Source organism: Rhinatrema bivittatum, chromosome 2 (assembly GCF_901001135.1).
Source record: "Rhinatrema bivittatum chromosome 2, aRhiBiv1.1, whole genome shotgun sequence".
Lineage (NCBI taxonomy): Eukaryota > Metazoa > Chordata > Amphibia > Gymnophiona > Rhinatrematidae > Rhinatrema > Rhinatrema bivittatum.
In genome coordinates, this window is record NC_042616.1 from 114,561,336 (window position 1) to 114,582,166 (window position 20,831).

Genomic DNA, 20,831 nt, shown 5'->3' on the forward strand with positions numbered 1-20,831 from the left:
CAATTTTCAAACAATCACTGAAAAGGGAAAATAATTGATTCATTTTAACCTGATATCTTGAGACATATTTTCAGCTGAACATTACCGGCTAGGTTTAAGAACATAAGAACATAAGAAATTGCCATGCTGGGTCAGACCAAGGGTCCATCAAGCCCAGCATCCTGTTTCCAACAGAGGCCAAAACCAGGCCACAAGAACCTGGCAATTACCCAAACACTAAGAACACAAGGTTTTCAGCTGAAATGTTGGCTAAATCTAGCAGGTCAAAATGTGACCAGCCAGCATTAGCTACTTTAGAGGCTGATGTAATAAACCACAGTATTTGCCATGGAATAACGGCCATTTTGCATTCAGTTTAGCTGCATATGCTAATCAGCTTGGAGCTCATTACCATCTGCATCAAAATTGTGCAAGACCTTTTTTGCATGTTGCCATGGCCAGGAACTTCACATGTTCTTAGCAATGCATGAACCTGGCTGGGAAGCAGCAATTCCCATAAACCAACATGGAGATTTAAAGATGCTTCATGGTCCATGCAACGTCCCTATCACCTCCTACCCAGGTGTCATAAAACATTCCTAGGACCCCTTACCCAGAATCCTTTGCCCCTTGTGGGCTGAAGATTTAACAGTTATACCCAAGTGTCAAGCCCTATCCCTTCCTTCTCCAACCCCTTGCCCCACAAATCTCAAAAACTGCAATTGGGGTCAAACCCCCATCCTATTACCTCCTCAGCATGCCCCATAGTAGTGGGGGTCTTTCAAGGAAAGGCACTTGCTCCTGCCCTGTCCACATCCGGTTCCAAAATGGCAGCAGCTAACCACAGGAGCCCCTTTAAAAAAAAATGGAAGGAGCTCCTGAGATCTTCTAGTGCTATTTTGGAATGAGGTGCAGATGGAGCAGGAGCAAGTGGGTTTTACTCCTGCCCCTGGAAACCCCTGCTGCTAAGGGTTAGATATTTGGGGTGGGGGTGGGTTTGGGGGGTTTAGCCTCTATTTAATCACATAAATTTGGCCGGTCAGGCTCTGCGGCTCACACTGAAAATCAGACCTAGCCACGTAACTTTCCTATCCTGTCTTAATTCTGCCTCAGGCATGTCCAGAATTTATCTGGCTAAATGTATCCACCCAGTGAAACTTACATCGACAAATTTAGCCACTTATCTAGAACAAATTTCAGTGGCTTTGATTTAGCCAGCTAAGTTCTTACCTAGCCAGTTATATCCTTTTAAAAACTGTATAATGCATAGGGATCTCAACATGAATTATAGACCAAACATCTCTCTCTCTCTCTCTCTCTCTCTCTCTCTCTCTCTCTCTCTCTCTTTATTTATTTATTTATTTATTTATTTAGTGGTTTTTTTTATATACCGCGGCACGTTAATAACATCACCCATCACCTCGGTTCACAATAAACAGTAAATTAGCAACAGGCTTTACAGACAAAATGAAATACAGTGACACATATCATATATCATTATAAACAGTAAATAGCAACAGGCTTTACAGACAATAAGAAGTAATTGGAACATATCATATATCATAACATATCATATGTAAATTAAGCATAAAATAAGAACAATAAACACTTAAACTATGGATTAGCATGATCTAAAGTTAATGGCAGATTTAAATGAATATAATTGTGGGGAAATCTATCGCTAGAGCTTAACAGCGGTATACAAGCAGTAGGCAGAGAAAAATAAGAGTGTTAAAAAAGGATCTTAGAAACATGGATAGGTACAAGGTGTTTCAGTGATGGTTGATTATTGGTCGAAAGCTTGTTCAAACAGCCAGGTTTTGAGATTCTGTATAAAGAGACACTGTATATAGAAATAAAAAGAAAGATGTTTTTTACTTATACGTTTTATAAAATTTAAACTGTATCAAAAAGAGCGAAAAAATAACAAATAAATAAATCACTGATTTCTGGTTAAAAGAGTATTAATATCCAATATACATAGCAATACAATAAATAATGGCAGATAAATACCACTATGCCCATCCAGTTTGTTCATATATTTAATGCTTTCTTTCATTATCTACCACCTTGCCCCTAGATTCATCAAAATGTACTAAATTTTGCATGAATAACACCCACTATTAAAAAGGAGCATGATTAGTGTTACCACAACATACACTATTTTAGTGCTTCACACCCACAATATTTTCGCTTTGCAAGCTGCCCAGACAGACATTTTCTTGTTGAGAGAGACAGACAGACAGACAGACAGACAGACAGACTCTTTATAAGGCTCTTATACTAGTCAACTATATCACTATAGGAGGGTCATCTAGTAACTCAAGGTGAGGTTTTGGTGGTGGTCTAGGGTTTTGGGGCCAGTTTTACATGCACAGGCAGGCATATGAACAGCACAGAACACATCAGTGAAGATTTGACATGATTTGCAATAAGGAAAGGTACACAAAGATGAGATTTCTATAATGTACTCTCGATATAGCTTGATACACTAACTACCTGGTGGGTACTATCAAGCTAGGGCGAAAGAACATTGTAGAAATCTCATCTTTGTGTATCTTTCCTCATTCCAAATCACATCAAATACTGTGCTGTTTCTACGTCTGATTGTGCATGTAAATCTGGCCCCAAAACCCCAGACCACCATCAAAACTTCAGCTTGAGTTACTAGATGACCCTCCTATAGTGGTATAAAAAGATGACTAATCTGTGTGCGACTCCAGAGGTGCTCTGTTGCTCTCTCTCTCTCTCTCTCTGTTACGACTGTCACTGCCCAACGTCTCCACTCCGCCCTCCTTACCTCTCTGGCGACTCCTCTAGTGGTTGACCGATGTTTGGCTGCCATGGCGTCTGCCTGCCATCCTCTCCGGCATCCCCAGACCGGCTTGGGGCTGCCTCCCACCATGCTGTTCAGCTGCCTTAGGGTGCGCATGCTGCACGGCCCTGCCTCAAGTACCTTCAGTGGCGCGAACCTCAGGGGCGTCCCCCTGTGATGACATCATGCATCCAGGATACAAAAGGCCTACGTGATTGCTAGCTAATCGGGTTAGCAAAGGTTTCCTAACGGATGGGATTTGCTCTCCATACCTTGCTACTCTACCTCCTTTGGACCTACTCTATGTGGGGTACCTGATCCTTGGGGGCCTATCTCTCTTTCTTATCTTTCAGGACGCTGTCTGGAACCGGTACTCGCTCCTCGAGGGCCCATTTTCCTGGACTCGCTACTTGGACCTGCCTGGAAGACACCGCTGCCTATAACATCTGTGAGTTACCATCTCTCAGAGCTATTCCCTGGAACCAGGTACTCGCACCTCAAGGAACTGCTTTTTTTCCAGCTTCTGTGCTCCACACTGAGAGACCACTGCATGAGTACATTACCAATGAGGCTCTTTTCCTGAACTCTGCATATCCTGCTACTACTCACAATATCAGTTCTATTACAGCACAGCCATTGTGGGATCGCTGTTCCAGAGCCTGAGGGACTACAAGCTCAACTGGGCTACTTTCCAGCTCACTACTGCCACCTCTGGTGGTTCACCAATCCTGTATAATAAAAGAACTAGTGTATGTGTATCTCCTACGCTGAGCCTGACCTGTGGCCCCTCACGGGACTTCCCCCCATGGGCGTGGTCATCTGCCAGAGGACAGGGATCCACCCAAAACCCTTACAAATAATAACACTCTCATAGAATTTGCAAAAAATCCCATTATTGGGCATAATGCATAGCTATTTCAAGACATAACACTAGAAAAAAAGCTGTAGTTATTGTTATGGCTTTGGTTGTTGCGACCTCTACCAGTAGGTCACTCCATGTATCAATCACCCTTTCATTGTGCAAATATTTAAGTTTGAGTACTAATAAAGAAAAATGTATTTCTTTGTATTAAGAACAATATTCAGAAACATTATCAGTATGAGCAATCAGGAAGCTTCTTACTTGCAGAATGAGGCCCAGGAACACAAACCAAATATGATATAGTAGCAATCAAGAAGACTGGTGAGGCATGAACTTGACATTGCCCATGTTTCGGCCAAAGTCTGCATCAAGGACACACAGTGTCCAGGATCATCAAGTTGCCATTAAGTATGTGTATTTGTTTGAAATTAATCTGTACAACAGGAGAAATGAGCCTGTTTTTGGTTAATTTCTAGTGAACCAAATTTAAAAAAATGTTCAAATTCACTTTTGGAAAATAGAGTATGCTATTATTTGTAAATAGCATGCACTGTTTTCCAAAAACAAATTTGAATGAAAAATTAAAAACCATGAAAACAAATATTGAAATCCCCCGAAAATTAATGAATGAATGAATCAGAAACACATTTTTTACCTCTGTGCATTCCTAGCAATTATGAACAATTTTGATGACCAAAACTGTGGCCAACAGGTCTACAGTGTTGGCGCTCATTGGTCATGGAAAGTCTACATGGCTGCTAATTCTTAGTGTTTGTTGATGATCCAGTGCAGCATTTGTAGATATGCCCTTCACTTGTCAAATTTTGCTCTGTTTGACAAATAACCACCCAGTGCTCTCCAGAGTGCTCTTGTAGAAATGAAGATGAATTCATTATAAGGTGAAAGCAAAGGTCTGCATGCAGTTTAGGTACTGCTTCTCCCCTCAGGCACTCCAATTATATTTGAGCTGGTGACAAGCCATAACAATAAACCAACAAAACAGAATCATTCTGAATAATTTTTCATTTGTTTGGACTGACCTTTTCAAAGCATGCTCATCCTGTACAACATAAGAGATGAAAATACAAAGGTGGAGCTGAACATACAATATAGTATAATATGTAGAATGTATTAGAACCAGGGATGAACCTGTCAGCTGTGACTTTGTTCTTCTCCTGATCTGTAGATTTGCCAACTTGCAATTTTATAAGGGAAATTCCATTTCTTTGCAATTTTCCACTTGCTTCTTCTTAAAGCTCCCATCTCTGAGAACTGGTGGAAGAAGGATAGCCAATGGTGTACTGTGATCCCAGAGTACAAATTATATCGCAATGATAGAATGGATGGAATTGATGGAGGCGTGGTGGTATATGTTCAAGCGAGCATAGGGTCAAACAGGATAAAAGTTCTGCAGGAAGCAAATTTCACTGCAAAATCTCTATGGATAGAAATTCCATGTGAGAAGGGGAATTGAATAGCAGCGGGGGTATTCTACTGTCTACCTTTGCCAGAATGAACAGACAGTTGATTAAATGCTAACATAAATTAGAGAAACTAACAAAATTAGCAACATAATAATAATGGGTGATTTTAATTACCCAGTATTGACTGGGTTAAATGTCACCACAGGATAAACTAAGGTGGTAAAGTTTCTAGATAAAATAAATGACTGCTTCATAGAGAAGCTGGTACAAGAATGAACATGAGGGGGAGCTATCTTAGACATAATCCTTAGTGGAACACATGATTCGATAGGTAACAGTGTTGGGGCCACTTGGCAATTGTTGCATTTGGTGGTACATGGGCTGCTCCTGCCGCACTCACCTTCCCCAACCGGACCAATCCCACTGCCTGGGCAGATGAGCAAGCTATTCCATTGAGGCTCTTGTTCTCCTCCAGACCAGATTCAAATATCTAAACACTTATCAGAAAATCTATTGTTTAGAAACCTCCATAGCATGTTCCTCAACAGAATAGTCAGGGTAACTCGCCTCCATGTCCTCAGCTGGATATAGAAATCTCTAAGCTTTTTCAGCTTCTCTTCCTGTACCTCTATTTCAATGTCTCTGCCATTTAAGAATCCTGAGGGATTGGAGTCTCTGCATCACATATCAATCAGAGACTCTACACGGAGAGTCCAATGGTCCTCCCAGCTGCTAGGCAATCTGGAAAATGCTGTTTTCCTGGAGATATTTCCTGCTTTGGAGTTTAATTCCTCCCCTAAACTTCCTCCCTCTGTATTGGTCCAATCCCACTGACCACTGGGAACTGTAGTTCTCTTTCCCCTTTTGCCTCCTTTATATTGCCATGGATCTTGTGAATGGATGAAGGGAGAGTTTCTTTTTAAAGTTAGACTTAGTTATATGTGCCTGTTAAAAAAAAGTATTTCCAGGGACTGTGAGCTGATCAAGGTTGAGCAAGAGTGCTTTCCCAATAAAAATGTTCCTTAGGAACAGAATGGGGGAAAGTCATTTTTAAAATAAAGCTCAGTGTTTCCCGAGCATCCTCACCTCACCACCTCCTCTCTGAAATTGGAGCCAGAGGTCTGTCTATTCTTAACTGATGGACCAAGAAAGTGACAGAAACAAACTGTTTTCTTAGGGAAATGTTTCTTTCCAGTATAGTTGGAAGGGCAAATTTAAAGTTTTAGTTTTAAACCCATAAGAACAGTCCCATTAACTTGTGTATAAAAAAAGAATGTTTGAAAGTGACTTCAAGAAGGAAACAGTCCTGACTCTGAAATACCTGTGAGAAGAAAAGTAATGCATTATTATTTAATTATTCAAAATTCTTGTCTATTACACCTATATCAGCCCAGCTATGCTAGGCTGATTACAAGAAAAAATAAAATAATATTTGTTATGATCAGACTTGTGAACCCATGGGCCAACGGGAGGATGGTGTACCTTAGGAGGAAGATCCGTAGGTTCTCCCGTCGGGTAGCAAGGGTTCTCGGTGGTCTCAAAGACTCGTGACAAGGCATCCGCCTTGAGATTCTTCCCGGCAGGGAGATAGCGCAGGACAAAGTTAAAATGTGTGAAAAATAACGCCCAACGTGCCTGTTGAGGATTGAGTCGCTGCGCCTGGTGCAGGTACTCAAGGTTTTTATGGTCTGTATAGACTGTAAACTGGTGTTGTGCCCCCTCTAGCCAAGGGCTTCACTCTTCTAAGGCTACCTTTATAGCCAAGAGTTCCTTGTCGCCTATGGCGTAGTTCCGCTCTGCCAGAGAGAATTGGCGGGAGAGGAAGGCACACGGGCGTAACTTATGACTTTCAGAAGTCTGGCTCAGAACAGCCCCTACACCTTCTGAGGACGCATTCACTTCGATGACAAATGGCTGCTGCGGATATGGATGCCAAAGGCACGGTTGTTGTAGAAATGCCTCCTTGCAGCGACGAAAGGTGGCCTCTGCTCCCGGAGGCCAGTTCTTGGGATCTGCACCTTTCTGGGTCAGGGCTGTCATTAGGGCAATGATGGATGCATAGTGAGGTATGAATGATCAATAATAATTAGCGAAACCCAGGAACCATTGAAATGCCTTTAATTCAGATTCTTTTTCATTGGCAAGAAGGATGGATCCCTTCGCCCATGTATAGACTACAGAGGACTTAACAAAATCACCATAAAGGATCGATACCCTTTACCTCTGATTTCAGAGTTAGTCGACAGACTCCAGGGACCAAGATTTTCATGAAGCTGGACCTAAAAGGGGCATACAATCTGGTCTGCATTCGTCAAGGGGACGAGTGAAGATGGTCTTTATTACTTGCGATGGCCATTTTGAGTACTTGGTCATGCCCTTTGGCCTGTGTAACGCTCCGGCCATATTCCAAAATATGATGAATGAGATTCTTCGATATATGCTGTACCAATGCATGATTGTGTATTTAGACAACATACTAATTTTCTCCCAAGATCTTAAAAGTCATCGAGTGGATGATGCCAGAGTCCTGTAGAGACTACGGGATAACCATCTCTACGCCAAGCTTGAAAAGTGTGCCTTCCATCAGGAGTCTCTTCCCTTTTTGGGCTACATGGTGTCCAGCAGGGGCTTCCAAATGGATCCACAAAAAACCAAAAGCATACTGGACTGGCCTCAACCCAATGGTCTTAAAGCACTCCGTCGATTTCTCGGTTTCACCAATTATTATTCCACATTCATCCCACTACTCTACCTTGACAGCACCACTTACTGCCATGACAAAGAAGGGAACCAATCCTTCACAGTGGTCTCTAGAAGCTGTTGCTGCCTTTCAGACCCTCAAAGAGGTTTTTCTCAAAAAATCTTGCCTTCGCCACCTGGACCCTCGACGACCATTTATAGTCGAGGTCGATGCTTCCGATGTCGGAGTAAGAGCCGTTCTCAGCCAGAACAGTGATACCCATACACCGCATCCTTTCTCTTTTTTTTCCTGGCATTTTACTCCAGCCGAGAGAAATTATGGTATAGGAGATAAATAGTTGTTGGCTATCAAGCTAGCATTCAAAGAGCGGTGCCCATGGCTTGAGGGGGCACAACATCAGATAACTGTATACACAGACCACAAAAATTTGTAATAGCTGCGTCATGCGCAGCAACTGAAACATCAACAAGCCTGATGGTCTTTATTTTTTTAATCGGTTTGACTTTCTGCTCAAGTACCATCCTGCTGACAAGAATACCCACGCAGACACCCTCTCGCATTCTTTTACTTCACCTCAACATATCATTAATCCTGAGAAGGTGATTCTGTCCACTACCCATTCTGTTCGCTGGGAAGACGGTGGTACCTCGGACCTCGAGAAAGAAACTTCTGAAATGGGCTCATGATTCCCTCTTAGCCAGTCACCCTGGGCAATTCCGTACGCTATCCACCTTACAGAGATATTATTGGTGGCCTTCATGAAGGAGGACATATGCGTGTACGTCGAATCTTGTGCCACCTGCGCAAGACAAAAGCCTCCAGCCGTCACCCTTGGGGCCTTCTCCAGCCCTTACCAGCTCCAGAGGAACCTTGGACGCACATCACGACAGATTTTGTTGTCAACCTGCCAGCAGAAACAACACCATATGGGTCACAGTGGACCACTTCTAGAAAATGGCGTACTTCGTGGCATTACCCAGGTTACCATCTGCCCCAGAACCGGCAAAGCTGTTTATATGGCATATATTTCGCCTGCACAGCACACTGAAGCATATCCTCTTGGATAGAGGTGTACAGTTCACGGCTAAAATCTGGAAAGCTCTTTGTAAGAAATTTGATATTTCTTTAGACCTAACGTCAGCATACCATCCATAATCAAATGGTCAAACTGAAAGAACAAATCACACACTTAAACAGTTACTCCGCTCCTACGTCAACTCCAGACAAAGCGACTGGGCAGAATTACTCCCCTGGGCCGAGTTTGCCCTGAATTCATATCCATCAGCTGCTACTGCATCAACACCTTTTCAAATAGTGTATGGCTGTCAGCCATTACCTCCGTAAGCAATACCCTTGTCAGTTTCATCTCCTGCAGCCCAGGCTTCGGCTGAAGAACTCCATCAATTTTGGAGACAAACCAAAGGTCTCTTACAAAAACTAGAACAACAGGCCAAGAATTGTTATGATGCTCATCACAGAGCAGCACCCCAATTCCAACCAGGAGACAAGGTATGGCTCAGTACCAAGTTCATCCGTCTCAAGCTGCCATCTGTTCGATTCGCTCCAAGCTACATTGGGCCTTTTTCCATACTCCGTCACCTGGGACCAGGAACTTACAGCCTGCAACTACCTACTTCCATGTATCTCTCTTGAAGCTGCTCATCCTCTCTGAGTTTTCAACAAAGACTCCGGATCCTCAACCTCTTACTGCCGAAGAGGACATTACGTACCAAGTTGATGACATTCTTGATATACATAAACGTGGAAAGGAATGGGAGTACCTCATATCTTGGGAAGGATATGACCAGAAGAAAATAGTTGGGAGCCTGCTAATAATAACCTTGACAAGGATTTAATTCGACAATTTCATCTAACTCATCCAAAAAAGCCGAAAACCCCTGGAAGGGGCCCTAAGAATGGGGGTACTGTTGTGCCCATCGGTCGCAGACGGCTGCAACCTCTGTTGCTCACCTCCTTTTCCCCTGCACCAGTGATACTCTGAAGAATGGCAATCTCCGCTTGCAAATACCACCTTCTTCAGCGTTCCCAGGATGGCATGGGCGATCCCGTCTGCCATCTTGAATTGGGGATTGCCTAGGGCACGCGCGCATGCGCCAGGCCCTCTTTTATACACATCATTGCAGGAACCTCGGGGGCATCCCTCTGCATGAAATCACCTGCCAGTGTATTTAAGCTATCCGGTCTATGCTTCCTACAAGTTAGCAAGGACTTCTTTCCTGCTGAATTCCACTCAACTTGGAGACGCTTCACTATTTCTATTCGGAACTTGTTTCTGACTCTGGGACTTGAATGCCTTAGGTACCTGCTCCTTGGGGGCCTTGTTGCGTTCTGGCTATCCGCTCCTCAAAGGGCCTTCCTGCCTGGAGATACCATCTACTCTTGATTGGGACACAGCCTCGTTCAGCTTTGTGAGTAGGCTATCATCTTGCTGACAGAATCTCTGGTTTACCCCGTGCCTTGGGTCACTACCATGCTCGCCTCAGCAGACCACCTTCTACACCAGAGCAAGTGCCCTCATCTACCCAGCTCTGCTGACCTCTCGCACTTCTCTTACCAATGACAGTGTGATTCTCAGCATACCCCGCGCTGTGGGCCACTACTGGATCTACCCTGAGAAGTGTAACATCAGAAGGATGAGTTCTCCGGCGTACCCTGCTCTGCGGGCCACTACCGGGAATATCATCACTGGGCAACCGTACTACTCTGGACTGTGTCTATCCTTCCACTTGGTGGGTACTTCATCTACGTTCCAGTCTAATAAAGTCTCATTACTCTCTGTGGCCATTTCAGCTGAGGCCATGCCTATCGTAGTGAGTCCCCACAGGGCTCCTCCCTGTGGGTGGAGTCAGCTCTCACTACAATCCAGGGTCCACAACCATACCAGAATATAACAGCCTGACTTTGCACTTACAATTCAGACTTAAATAGACGTTCTTACATATAAGGCAAGGCATTGAGAATTAACCAATAAAATCTCAGCTCCAGTACTCTCTTATTAATGAATTAATTTCTCTTTATATATCTCTAGAAAAAGAGGAACTGTGTCATTGCACTGATTGACTGAGAAAAAGAAGAACTGCAGTACTTTGCTCATTAATATTCATTAATCACAGGTGCGCTAAACGTATGCAGTCCTAACTGTCTTCTTAAGAAGTAAACAACTACTGGTTCTAACCAGTTACTTATTTCTAAGTGTTTGCTTCATAGCTCTCTATCACATGTGCAGCCTTTAGCAGTTTCTGCATTATTTAATTATATAGAAGAAAATGGAACTTAAAGCCTTATTTCTAACTGCATAGTTCTAGCCTTGTCAGCCCCAATGCATCAATATACCTAGGATCTTAATCATAGATTCCCTCTAGATCTGACAGTGCTAATTTCAAGTTAAAATCCAGGAATGCCCATCCCCCACCCATACCGTGTCCATGCCCTGCCCCTGTTTTGCACTTTTCATTTGTGCACATACTGGCACTTACGCGCATATTCAAGAAACTTTTAAAATCCACTTGGCATGCACCATCCCGACTTGTGCGCATATCTCATTGTTTTGGCACATGCCGGGCTTTTAAAATTCATCCTTTTGTGTGTGAGAGAGAGAGACACCTTGTATGTAAATGTGTGATTGAGAGCCTGTGTATAGAAGTGAAAAATTATGCATGTGAGTGTGATTGAAAGCTTGCGTGTGTGAAAAAAAGAGAGAACGTGTGCGATTGAGAGTGCATGTGTGAGAAAGAGCATAGGTGCAACTGTGTGAAAGAAAGAGCATGTGTGTGATTGAGACTCTATGTGCATGAGAGAGGGAGCATGTATGTGTGACTGAGAGCCAGCAAAAGAAAGGAGCTGCAGTGGCAGAGGACAGCGATGCCACCGGCATTTTCTGGAGTCGAAACGGCGACAAAGAACAGGCCCAGCGTTCCAGAAGCCTGCGGCAGAAGAAGAGGCCCTGCAATGCTGCCAGCTGCCGAAGAAGGGAAAGACTGGCCTGTGAGAGTAAGTGCCAGTGTATGGGGTGGTGTGGATGTGTGTGTATATGTGTGCATGAGGGTGTGTGTGTGTGTGTGTGTGTGTGTGTGTGTGTATGAGGGTTTTTGGGTGGGTGTATGAGTAAGAGGGTGTGTGGGTGGGTGTGTTTGTGTGTGTGAGAGGGTGTGTGTGAGAGAGAGCGAGAGATGATGCCTGTGTGTATGAGACAGTGAATATATAGAAGTGTGAGTATGTGTGTCTGCAGGTGAGTATGTGTGAGAGGGTGTCTGTGTGTGGAGGTGAGGTGAGAGAGAGGAAGCATATGTGGGTGTGTGTATATGTGTGTGTGTGCGTGGGTGAGGCAGGAATCCTGTGTGAGAAATAAAGAGGAAGCGTGTATGTGTGAAAGAGAGACAGAGGAAACATGTGTCTGTCTCTTTCACCCAGACACACACACACACACACACACACACACTCAAGTTCCCTCTGTCTCTCATCAAGCATGTATGTGTGTAAGAGACAGAAGGAACATATTTTATTTGTGTCTCAGTGTGTGTGTGTACCCCCAGTTCACGACAATTTCAGGGTGACATGTATGGAGCGTGGGAGATTTTTAAAATCCTTATTAGTTTTAATTACTAGATGTTATTTGCTGTCTGCTGTTTTGAAATATTTTATCAATGTTTAGGAATTTTTAAAAACTGGTACAGGAGCTTCTAATTACTGAATATCATCCTATTCATCAGCTGTTTTGAAATGTTTATTTTTTAGTATGGTTTTACCATTGTAATTGATTTTTATTTCTTGATTGTTTTGAGGAATAGTGATTTTCTGTTTTTCCATTGTAACACTGTATATAGAATCTGGCTTATGGTTTCCAGTTCAGTTTTTGTGTGCATGTCAGAAACAGGGAGCGTGTGTGTGTGTGTGTGTGTGTGTGTGTGTGTGTGTGTGTGTGTGTGTGTGAGAGAGAGAGAGAGACACAGAGGAAGTGTGTGTGTGAGAGGTACAGAGAAAGTGTGTGTATGTGTGTGTGTGTGTGTGTGTGTGTATGTGTGTGTGTGTGTGTGTATGTGCCTGCATGCCCCCAGTTTACAACAATCTTAGGGTGACAGATATGGAGAGTGGGAGATTTTTAAATCCTTATTAATTTTAATTATTGGGTGTTATTTGATGTGTCTGCTGTTTTGAAATATTTTATAGATTTTTAGAAAATTTTAAAATTATATATGGGGGGGGGGGGGGGGGGTTTGCCGAAGAAGTATCCACCCCAGGTGCCAAATACTCTAGGTACGCCTCTGTTAATACTTAAGCTTTTCTAAAATTTCCACCATGGATTGTAGTGAGCAGTGTGTCACACGTGTGAGTATTGTCCATCAGGTATCTCATGATGGGAAAAAGGCCGAGAACCACTGCTCAAGATGAGCCTCCCAAAACAAGTCTTACGGCAGCATTCTGCAGGACCTGCAGTGCCTTTACCCAGCATTCGGGAAAGCTAACTTAAAGACAAATAAAAAGGGACTATACTGAAATCTGGGACATGACAAGTAAAGGAAAGTGAGGATAAAAGTCTGGGCTTGATGGACCCTTGGTCTGACCCAGTATGGCATTTTCTTATGTTCTTATTTTCATTTCATACTGAGGTGCTTGTAGGTGTTTCCTTTATTTTCTAATTAAAAAGCACAATGACCCAAATTCATCACCACTTTTCTTTTAAAACCATAATGACACATAATGTGATGAACAAACAGATTTTTTAAACAGAACAGGTATGAATCCAGCCAGAAATAGAAAATTGGATATTGTACACATTGTCCAGCTAAACAACATGAACAAATGGATATATTTGTCAAGCACATTTACATGATTTTTCAATGAGTTTGTGAGTTTGCTCATGATCAATATTTATTTTTTTGGAGGGGAGGAAAGGAGTTTGGCCCAGTATCTTGGCAGTTTTTTCCTTTGTTTTTTTTTTACTTCCACTTCAGTTGGATCTAAGACTGGCATCCTGCACATTGCCTTCATTCCCATTTTACTTTTCATCACCCCAAGAGTTAGCAGCTGGGAGCCATGAGCCTGCCAGTGATCCTTCCAGAGCCCTGTAATCACAGGCCCTAAGTCCTGCCGCTGGGTATCATCGTTGTGCAATGGCTGGGAATCTGCCTCTCCTCCAAGCTATGAATTCTGCCTGCAAAGCATTCAATAAAATGTTTTGTGAACGTAGATGTCTTTCATCCTCAAATGTCAATTCAGTTTCATCTTAACAGATTTAGCTAGGAATAGGATGTTGCTGTTTTCAGCTCAGGCAGCTATCTGAACAAATGACAACAAAAAAAAAAAATCCCTTGAAGGCTTCACATTTCAAGATCTAACAAAATAAACTGAAAGGACTATGAGAAGTTTTATTTAGAATGTGCTGTAGATACTGCTAGGTAGCACCACATTATTTCTCACTTATCAATCCTGCTATGGACTGTAAGAATGACATCAAAACGGGTCTGAATCTGACAGAAAAGAGAAGTACAAATATATTAAAGTAAGAAAACATCTGAAAGTGAGGAAGTGAAAAGAAAAACCAATCTACCTCATCTAACTTTTCTATGTATATTGCATAGTGTCTGTAGTTTTCATTTTATTCATTTGTGGATTCAATTTGTCCACAAATGTTGTCAAACCAACCAGAGATTATGCCATTGCTAATTTGAAAGTGCATATGGATATGGGTACAGAAGCTCACAATAATTACTCTGAAACTGATTGTAAGGCATAGCAAGAATTAGGTAGTTCTATCTTAAACAGGAACCTGCTGACTAATTGGGGGAGCTCTACAGTTTAAAACAGAACGAGAGGAGGCAGAAAGTGGAACAGTGTGGGCGACACAGTTTTGCCTGCTATGCAGCCTCCCTGTGCCACAGTTCCACCTGCTACGTAGAATCCTCACCAGCAGAGGCCTTCAACATGTCCCACTCATAGCTGCCCTAGCTCACATCATGAATGCTATATTGTGCTATTACTCAATATTTTTTGTTTTACATACACTGATTTCGAACCCTTGAGAAAGGACATAGGTTCGAAACATGGTCCCATGTCGGGCTTTTTGACATGATGGCTTCTGTATGAGCAAGGAATATGGGGCATTTGAACTCGCAGATAAATGCAGATTATAATATATCTCAAAAGAGTCAAGGAAATTTTTACTACACATAGGGGCAGATTTTTAAAGAAGCACGCGTGGGGTACATTTGTGCGTGCTACCCGGCGCGCACAAATGTACACCCAGTTTTATAACATGCGCGCACTACTGCGCGCATGTTATAAAATCCGGGGTCGGCGCGCGCAAGGGGGTGCACACTTGTGCACCTTTCGCACGCCGAGCCCTAGGGGAGCCCCAATGGCTTTCCCCGTTCCCTCCGAGGCCGCTCTGAAATCAGAGCGGCCTCCTGCTCCCCCCTACCTTCCCCTCCCTTCCCCTATCTAACCCAGCCCCCAGCCCTACCTAAATCCCCCCTACCTTTGTTTCAGGAGTTACGCCTGCCTCTGGCCTCTGGCCTCTGGCAGGCGTAACTTGCACGCCGGCCAGACCTCTGTGCCGGAGGCCTCGGTCCTGCCCCCGGACCACCCCCGGACCAGCACCACGCCCACAGCCCCACCACCTTCCCGCCCTTTTTCAAAGCCCCGGTACATACGCGCGTCCCGGGGCTTGCGCGCGCCGCCGAGCCTATGCAAAATAGGCTTGGCGCGCGCAGGAGGGTTTTTAAAGGGCTACACGTGTATATTACGCGTGTAACCCTTTGAAAATCTACCCCATAGTTTAGAATAGCAATTGAAAAATAAAAAAATGTAAAGATTCACATGGAAGTGAAAAGTTGGACTATTTACAAACATGACCAATGATTATATAAAAGGCTGAGTGAGTCCTAAAGTTTGAAAACTACACGATGAAGCCTAGTATGATGGTCATTACATTCATGGCATCTTGTGATTGTTTGAGGGAATAGTGGACTCATTTGGTATTTGAATGTATGTTCAGCTATAAGTGTTACAATTATCTACTCTATCTCTTACCTTCTCTCCCACTTTGAGATTTTTTTTTTATTTTCAATACAATTACATCCACATAAAAAAACTGTCAAATATGTGTGCTTATAATTTTTCCTTCAGTTTTTAACTGTTTTCAGTGTATTTCAGCTCAATTGCAGCACTCCTGTCAGTGCATCAGTAACTAGAGATGTGAATCGGAACAAGAATCGGTTCCGGTTTTGGATTCGTGGACTATCGGGAAATTATTTTTCCCGTGGTCCAATCATTTTTTTTTTTCAGCTGTGCCGAGCCGATAACCCAAAAACACAGCCCGACCCTATAAAATTAGTTCTTTATTATCCCCCTACCCTCCGGACCCCTCCAACAACCACCCAAAAATTTTAAGTACCTGGTGGTCCAGTGGGGGTCCCGGGAGCGTTCTCCCGCTCTCGGGCCATCGGCTGCCAGTAAACAAAATGGCGCCGATGGCCCTTTGCCCTTAGCATGTGACAGGGTATCCGTGCCATTGGCCGGCTCCTGTCACATGGTAGGAGCAATGGATGGCCGGCGCCATCTTTAAAAAGTGGGCTTATAAAAATTGCTACAATTTATGCCATTGAATTGCTAATAGCTTTTAACTGGGTTAAGTGCACTTAACCCAGGTAAATAGCTTTTGAAAACTGCTACGATGGTATGTTGCATTTGCATGCACAAATCCTTTGAAAATTCACCTGATAGGCAATAATACTCAAAACAGAGGATCATGCTAAAGAGCTTGCATAAACCTAATGGGAAGAGTCTTCAATATTTCAATTTTTTTGTTGTCATATATGGGTTTATTTTCAAATACAATTTTTTAGGAGGCACTCTTTCTTTGTTTAGGGATATTTTACATTAACAAACATATTGACACAGCAGAAAATGGACGTGTAACGTTAGCATGGTGAGTTAAATCCTTTATTATTAACAGGAGATATAGTAATTGTATGTTTGTTTTTCACATTATTGGCATGGCAATAAGGATGCACTAAATTATAAACCAAAACAAATGCTTTGCAGAAGTCTAGGTATAATAAGTTCATGTTTTCATAAAATATATGGTCCTATTGGTCTTTATTAGCTATGCAACTGTGTTTCTTCTAATGATACATTGCCATCATTCTCATTCCAGAACAAGCATTAACAGATAAGAGCCTGACCTACTATGCATGCTGGATCAGTTGTGTATTTTTTCATCATCACCATACCAGCTTTCATATCTTTTTCTCCTGAATTTCTTCCATCCACTTTCCTTAAATAAACACATGGAGGATACTGCCAGACTGGTATATTCTTTACTAACACTTTGCTAAGCAATGCTGACTGTTGAAATGTCTTTGGCAAAAATTGTGTAAGCTTTCAGAAAGTATGTGCATGACCTAGTTTATGAGAATTTCCATACAAATCTGCTTTATCGTTCGGAGAACACAAATGACCACAGGGAGGATAATTTTAAAACATGTACGAGCACTCATATACACAGCTATATGGACACTTGTATGTATACACTCATATTTTATGTCATGAACTGTTGGTGTTCCCAGCTGCGGCCGTCCGTGGCTGGCCCCTGCTAACCTTCTCCACAGCGTCGGGACCGCCGCTGGCACCGTGACAGTGGCATGGAGACGTCCCCAAGGCAGGCCCTGCTCCCCTCCGGGCTGAATCCGCCTTCTTTGGCCAGGTCGGCGCTGGAGTGCTTGTTCCCTGGCCTCTTCTCCACAGCATCGGGCCGTGCGGCTCACTTCCGGTTTCCAGCAGACCGTCCCTCTCCTAGGCGCACGGCCACGCCTCCTGCCTGCTCTTAAAGGGCCATCATCACCAAATTGCCTTCAGCTGCCCGGATGACGTGAAAGGCCTGGGAGTATTTATGGAGGCTTCCTCTTCCTGTTCTTCGACTTGGCAATGAATCTGCTTGCTTTGGTAAGCCTTCCTGTGCCCCTGACGCTCTTGTTCCTGTTCCTGGACTGTTTTTCTGGCTGCTGACCCTGGATTGATGACTCTCTGACTTCTGACCTCTGACCGGCAGTTGGAGATCCCCTGGCTTCTGACCTTGGACCGGCAGTTGGCGATCCCCTGGCTTCTGATCCTGGACTGAACTTCGATGAACCTCCCATCTTCTCAAGGGCCCACTTAAGTCCAAGCAGCTCGGGTTCCTATGGACTCCACCCGGGAGTTAGATTCCTTAGGTAGTGTCATCTCCTCCTCGGGCAAAGGGTTCACATCTCCTCAGCCGTCATAATAGTTTGCCAAGTCCATGAACTCGGAAGAGGCTTCGGCCCGTCAGGCCATTCCAGATATGGCCCAAATCATCTTGGATCAACAGAAGACTCTGGATTCTCTCGTCTCTGAAGTAGAAAGCCTGGACCGATGGTTTGATGCTATCGGTCCCATGGATCCCGCCTTGCTGTCAGTACCAGTGGCTGTAACAGTGACCCCTGGTGTCTGTCCAGTGATTCCTCTACCTATTCCTCCTCATTTCTCTGGTGAACCACACTCCTGTAGGGGCTTCATCAACAAGTGCAACATGCACTTCTGTTTACAGCCTACCCTTTTTCCTGATGATGTTACTTAAACGACCTACATCTTGTCTCTTCTCAAAGGGAAGTTGCTAGCCTGGGCATCTCCCTTGTGGGAGCATGACGATCTTGTGTTATGTGACTTGAGAGAATTTTGGGATCTCTTTTGCATCGTCTTTGACGACCCCCACTCACCAGACAACCTCTGGAGCAACTCTCCTCCATTTGTGCCAGGGCTCCCGGACTCTCGCAGAATACGTGATCGAGTTCCGAACACTATCCTCAGAACTTGGATGGGAGTCCGACTGCTTGAGGAAAAATTTCCTGGAGGGGCTCATCTCAAGAATTAAAGATGAACTCGCAGCTTGCGAATTATCAAGGTCTTTGAACTCCCTCATTGACTTGACCGGGCGCATAGACAGACCCCTTCAAGAACGCTCCTGAGAAGTTCAGCTCTCCAAGAAAACCTCCAGTACCTTCAGATGCCCTCGACGTTCACCATCTCCAAAGGTCGAACCAGGCCCTTCAGGGGCGCCAGCTGAAGAACCCTTGCAACTGGGTTGAGGTAAACTCTCCTCTTGGGAACATCGTAGACGTATGCAAGGTGGACTTTGTCTTTACTGTGGCGCCACAGGACACCTCCTAGCATCTTGACCGGTGTGTCCGGGAAACTCCTGGGCCTAGAATCTGAAGGAGGACTCTTCCTGGGCCTGGCATCACCCATACTGCCACTGACTCTGCCAGTCAAGTTGACTACAGGAGACCACAAATTCCACACTCTAGCCCTGGTGGACTCTGGAGCTGGGGATAACTTCATCATGAAGAGTTTGGTGGAGCACCTCAAAATTCCACTCGTCCACACCCAGGTTCCATTGGTCCTCTCATCCATTCAGGGCGAACCCCTCCCAGGTTGGGTTACCCATGTCACCGCTCCCATCCAAGTTCGCACCAGATTACTTCATGTAGAACAACTCTCCTTCCACGTCCTCAAAAGATCTATACACCCCATTGTGCTAGGATTCCCCTGGCTTCAAGCACATTGTCCCCAGTTGAACGGGAAAACTCTACAACTGGTTCGATGGGGATCAGACTGCCAAAACTCCTGCCTCGATTCAGTAGTTCCTGTATAGTGCTTGACCACGACTACCCTCCCTCAGGACCTACCATCACCCTATGCTTCCTACGCAGATCTCTTTTCTAAACAAAAAGCTGAGACACTACCACCCCATTGGTCATTCGATTGCACTATCAACCTGCTCCCGGGAACCGAACCTCCCCGAGGATGCACCTATGCCCTTTCATCCTTCGAGACTCAGGCCATGTCACATTACATCCAGGAAAACCTGGGCCGAGGATTCATCCACAAATCAACCTCACCAGCAGGGGTGGGTTCTTCTTCGTAGGTAAAAAGGATGGGACACTCCATCCTTGTATTGACTACCGGGGATTAAACGCCATAACCGTCAAGGATCGCTATCCGCTTCCTCTAATCTCAGAACATTTTTTTAAATATTTAATCTTTATTAAATTTTTAAACAATTACATAAAGCATTATTATACACCTTTATACCAGAAGGAGTAAAAATGTATATTTCTTTAAGGAAGAAAAGGAAAATAATTAAACATTAAATCAAAGTAGAAGTTTTTAAATCATTCTTTTCCATTGTCTTATCCCATACCAACAACTATGTTACTCTTTTTTACTCCTTAACCTATTTACCATGAAATTTGGGGAGAAAAAACAGAAAATGGAGCAATTCTAACCAAATACTACTACGTATTCATCTCAGAACATTTTTGACCATCTCCAAGGTGCAAGAGTCTTCACCAAATTAGTTCTAAGAGGAGCTTACAACCTAATTCGCATCAAAGAGGGGGATGAATGGAAGACAGCCTTCAATGCCAGAAATGGACATTATGAATACCTAGTTATGCCATTTGGTCTTTGCAATGCACCAGCCATTTTTCAAAACATCATGAATGAAATCTTTCGAGATCTATTATATCAATGCATAGTCATCTACCTCGTCAATATCCTAGTCTTTTCCAAAAATCTCTCGGCCCATCGCCAACATGTATCCCAGGTACTACAGCGGCTTAGAGAAAATCAGCTCTATGCCAAACTCAAGAAATGCCTCTTTGAAAAGGAAGCTCTCCCATTTCTGGGGTATATTGTCTCTAGCAAAGGATTCAGCATGGACCCACAAAAACTGAAGGCCATCCAAGAGTGGCCCCAACCATCTGTACTGAAACCTTTACAGCGATATTTAGGCTTTGCGAACTACAATCGCTCCTTCATTTCCAACTACGCCTCTATTGTGGCGCCTTTAACTGCCCTGACCCGCAAAGGCGCTGATCCTGAGCATTGGCCGCTGGAAGCAACTTCTGCCTTCCTTTGTCTCAAGGAAGCGTTTCTCCTCAAGCCTTACCAATGTCACCCTGACCCACATTGGCCATTTATCGTTGAAGTGAATGCCTCCTCCGAAGGGAT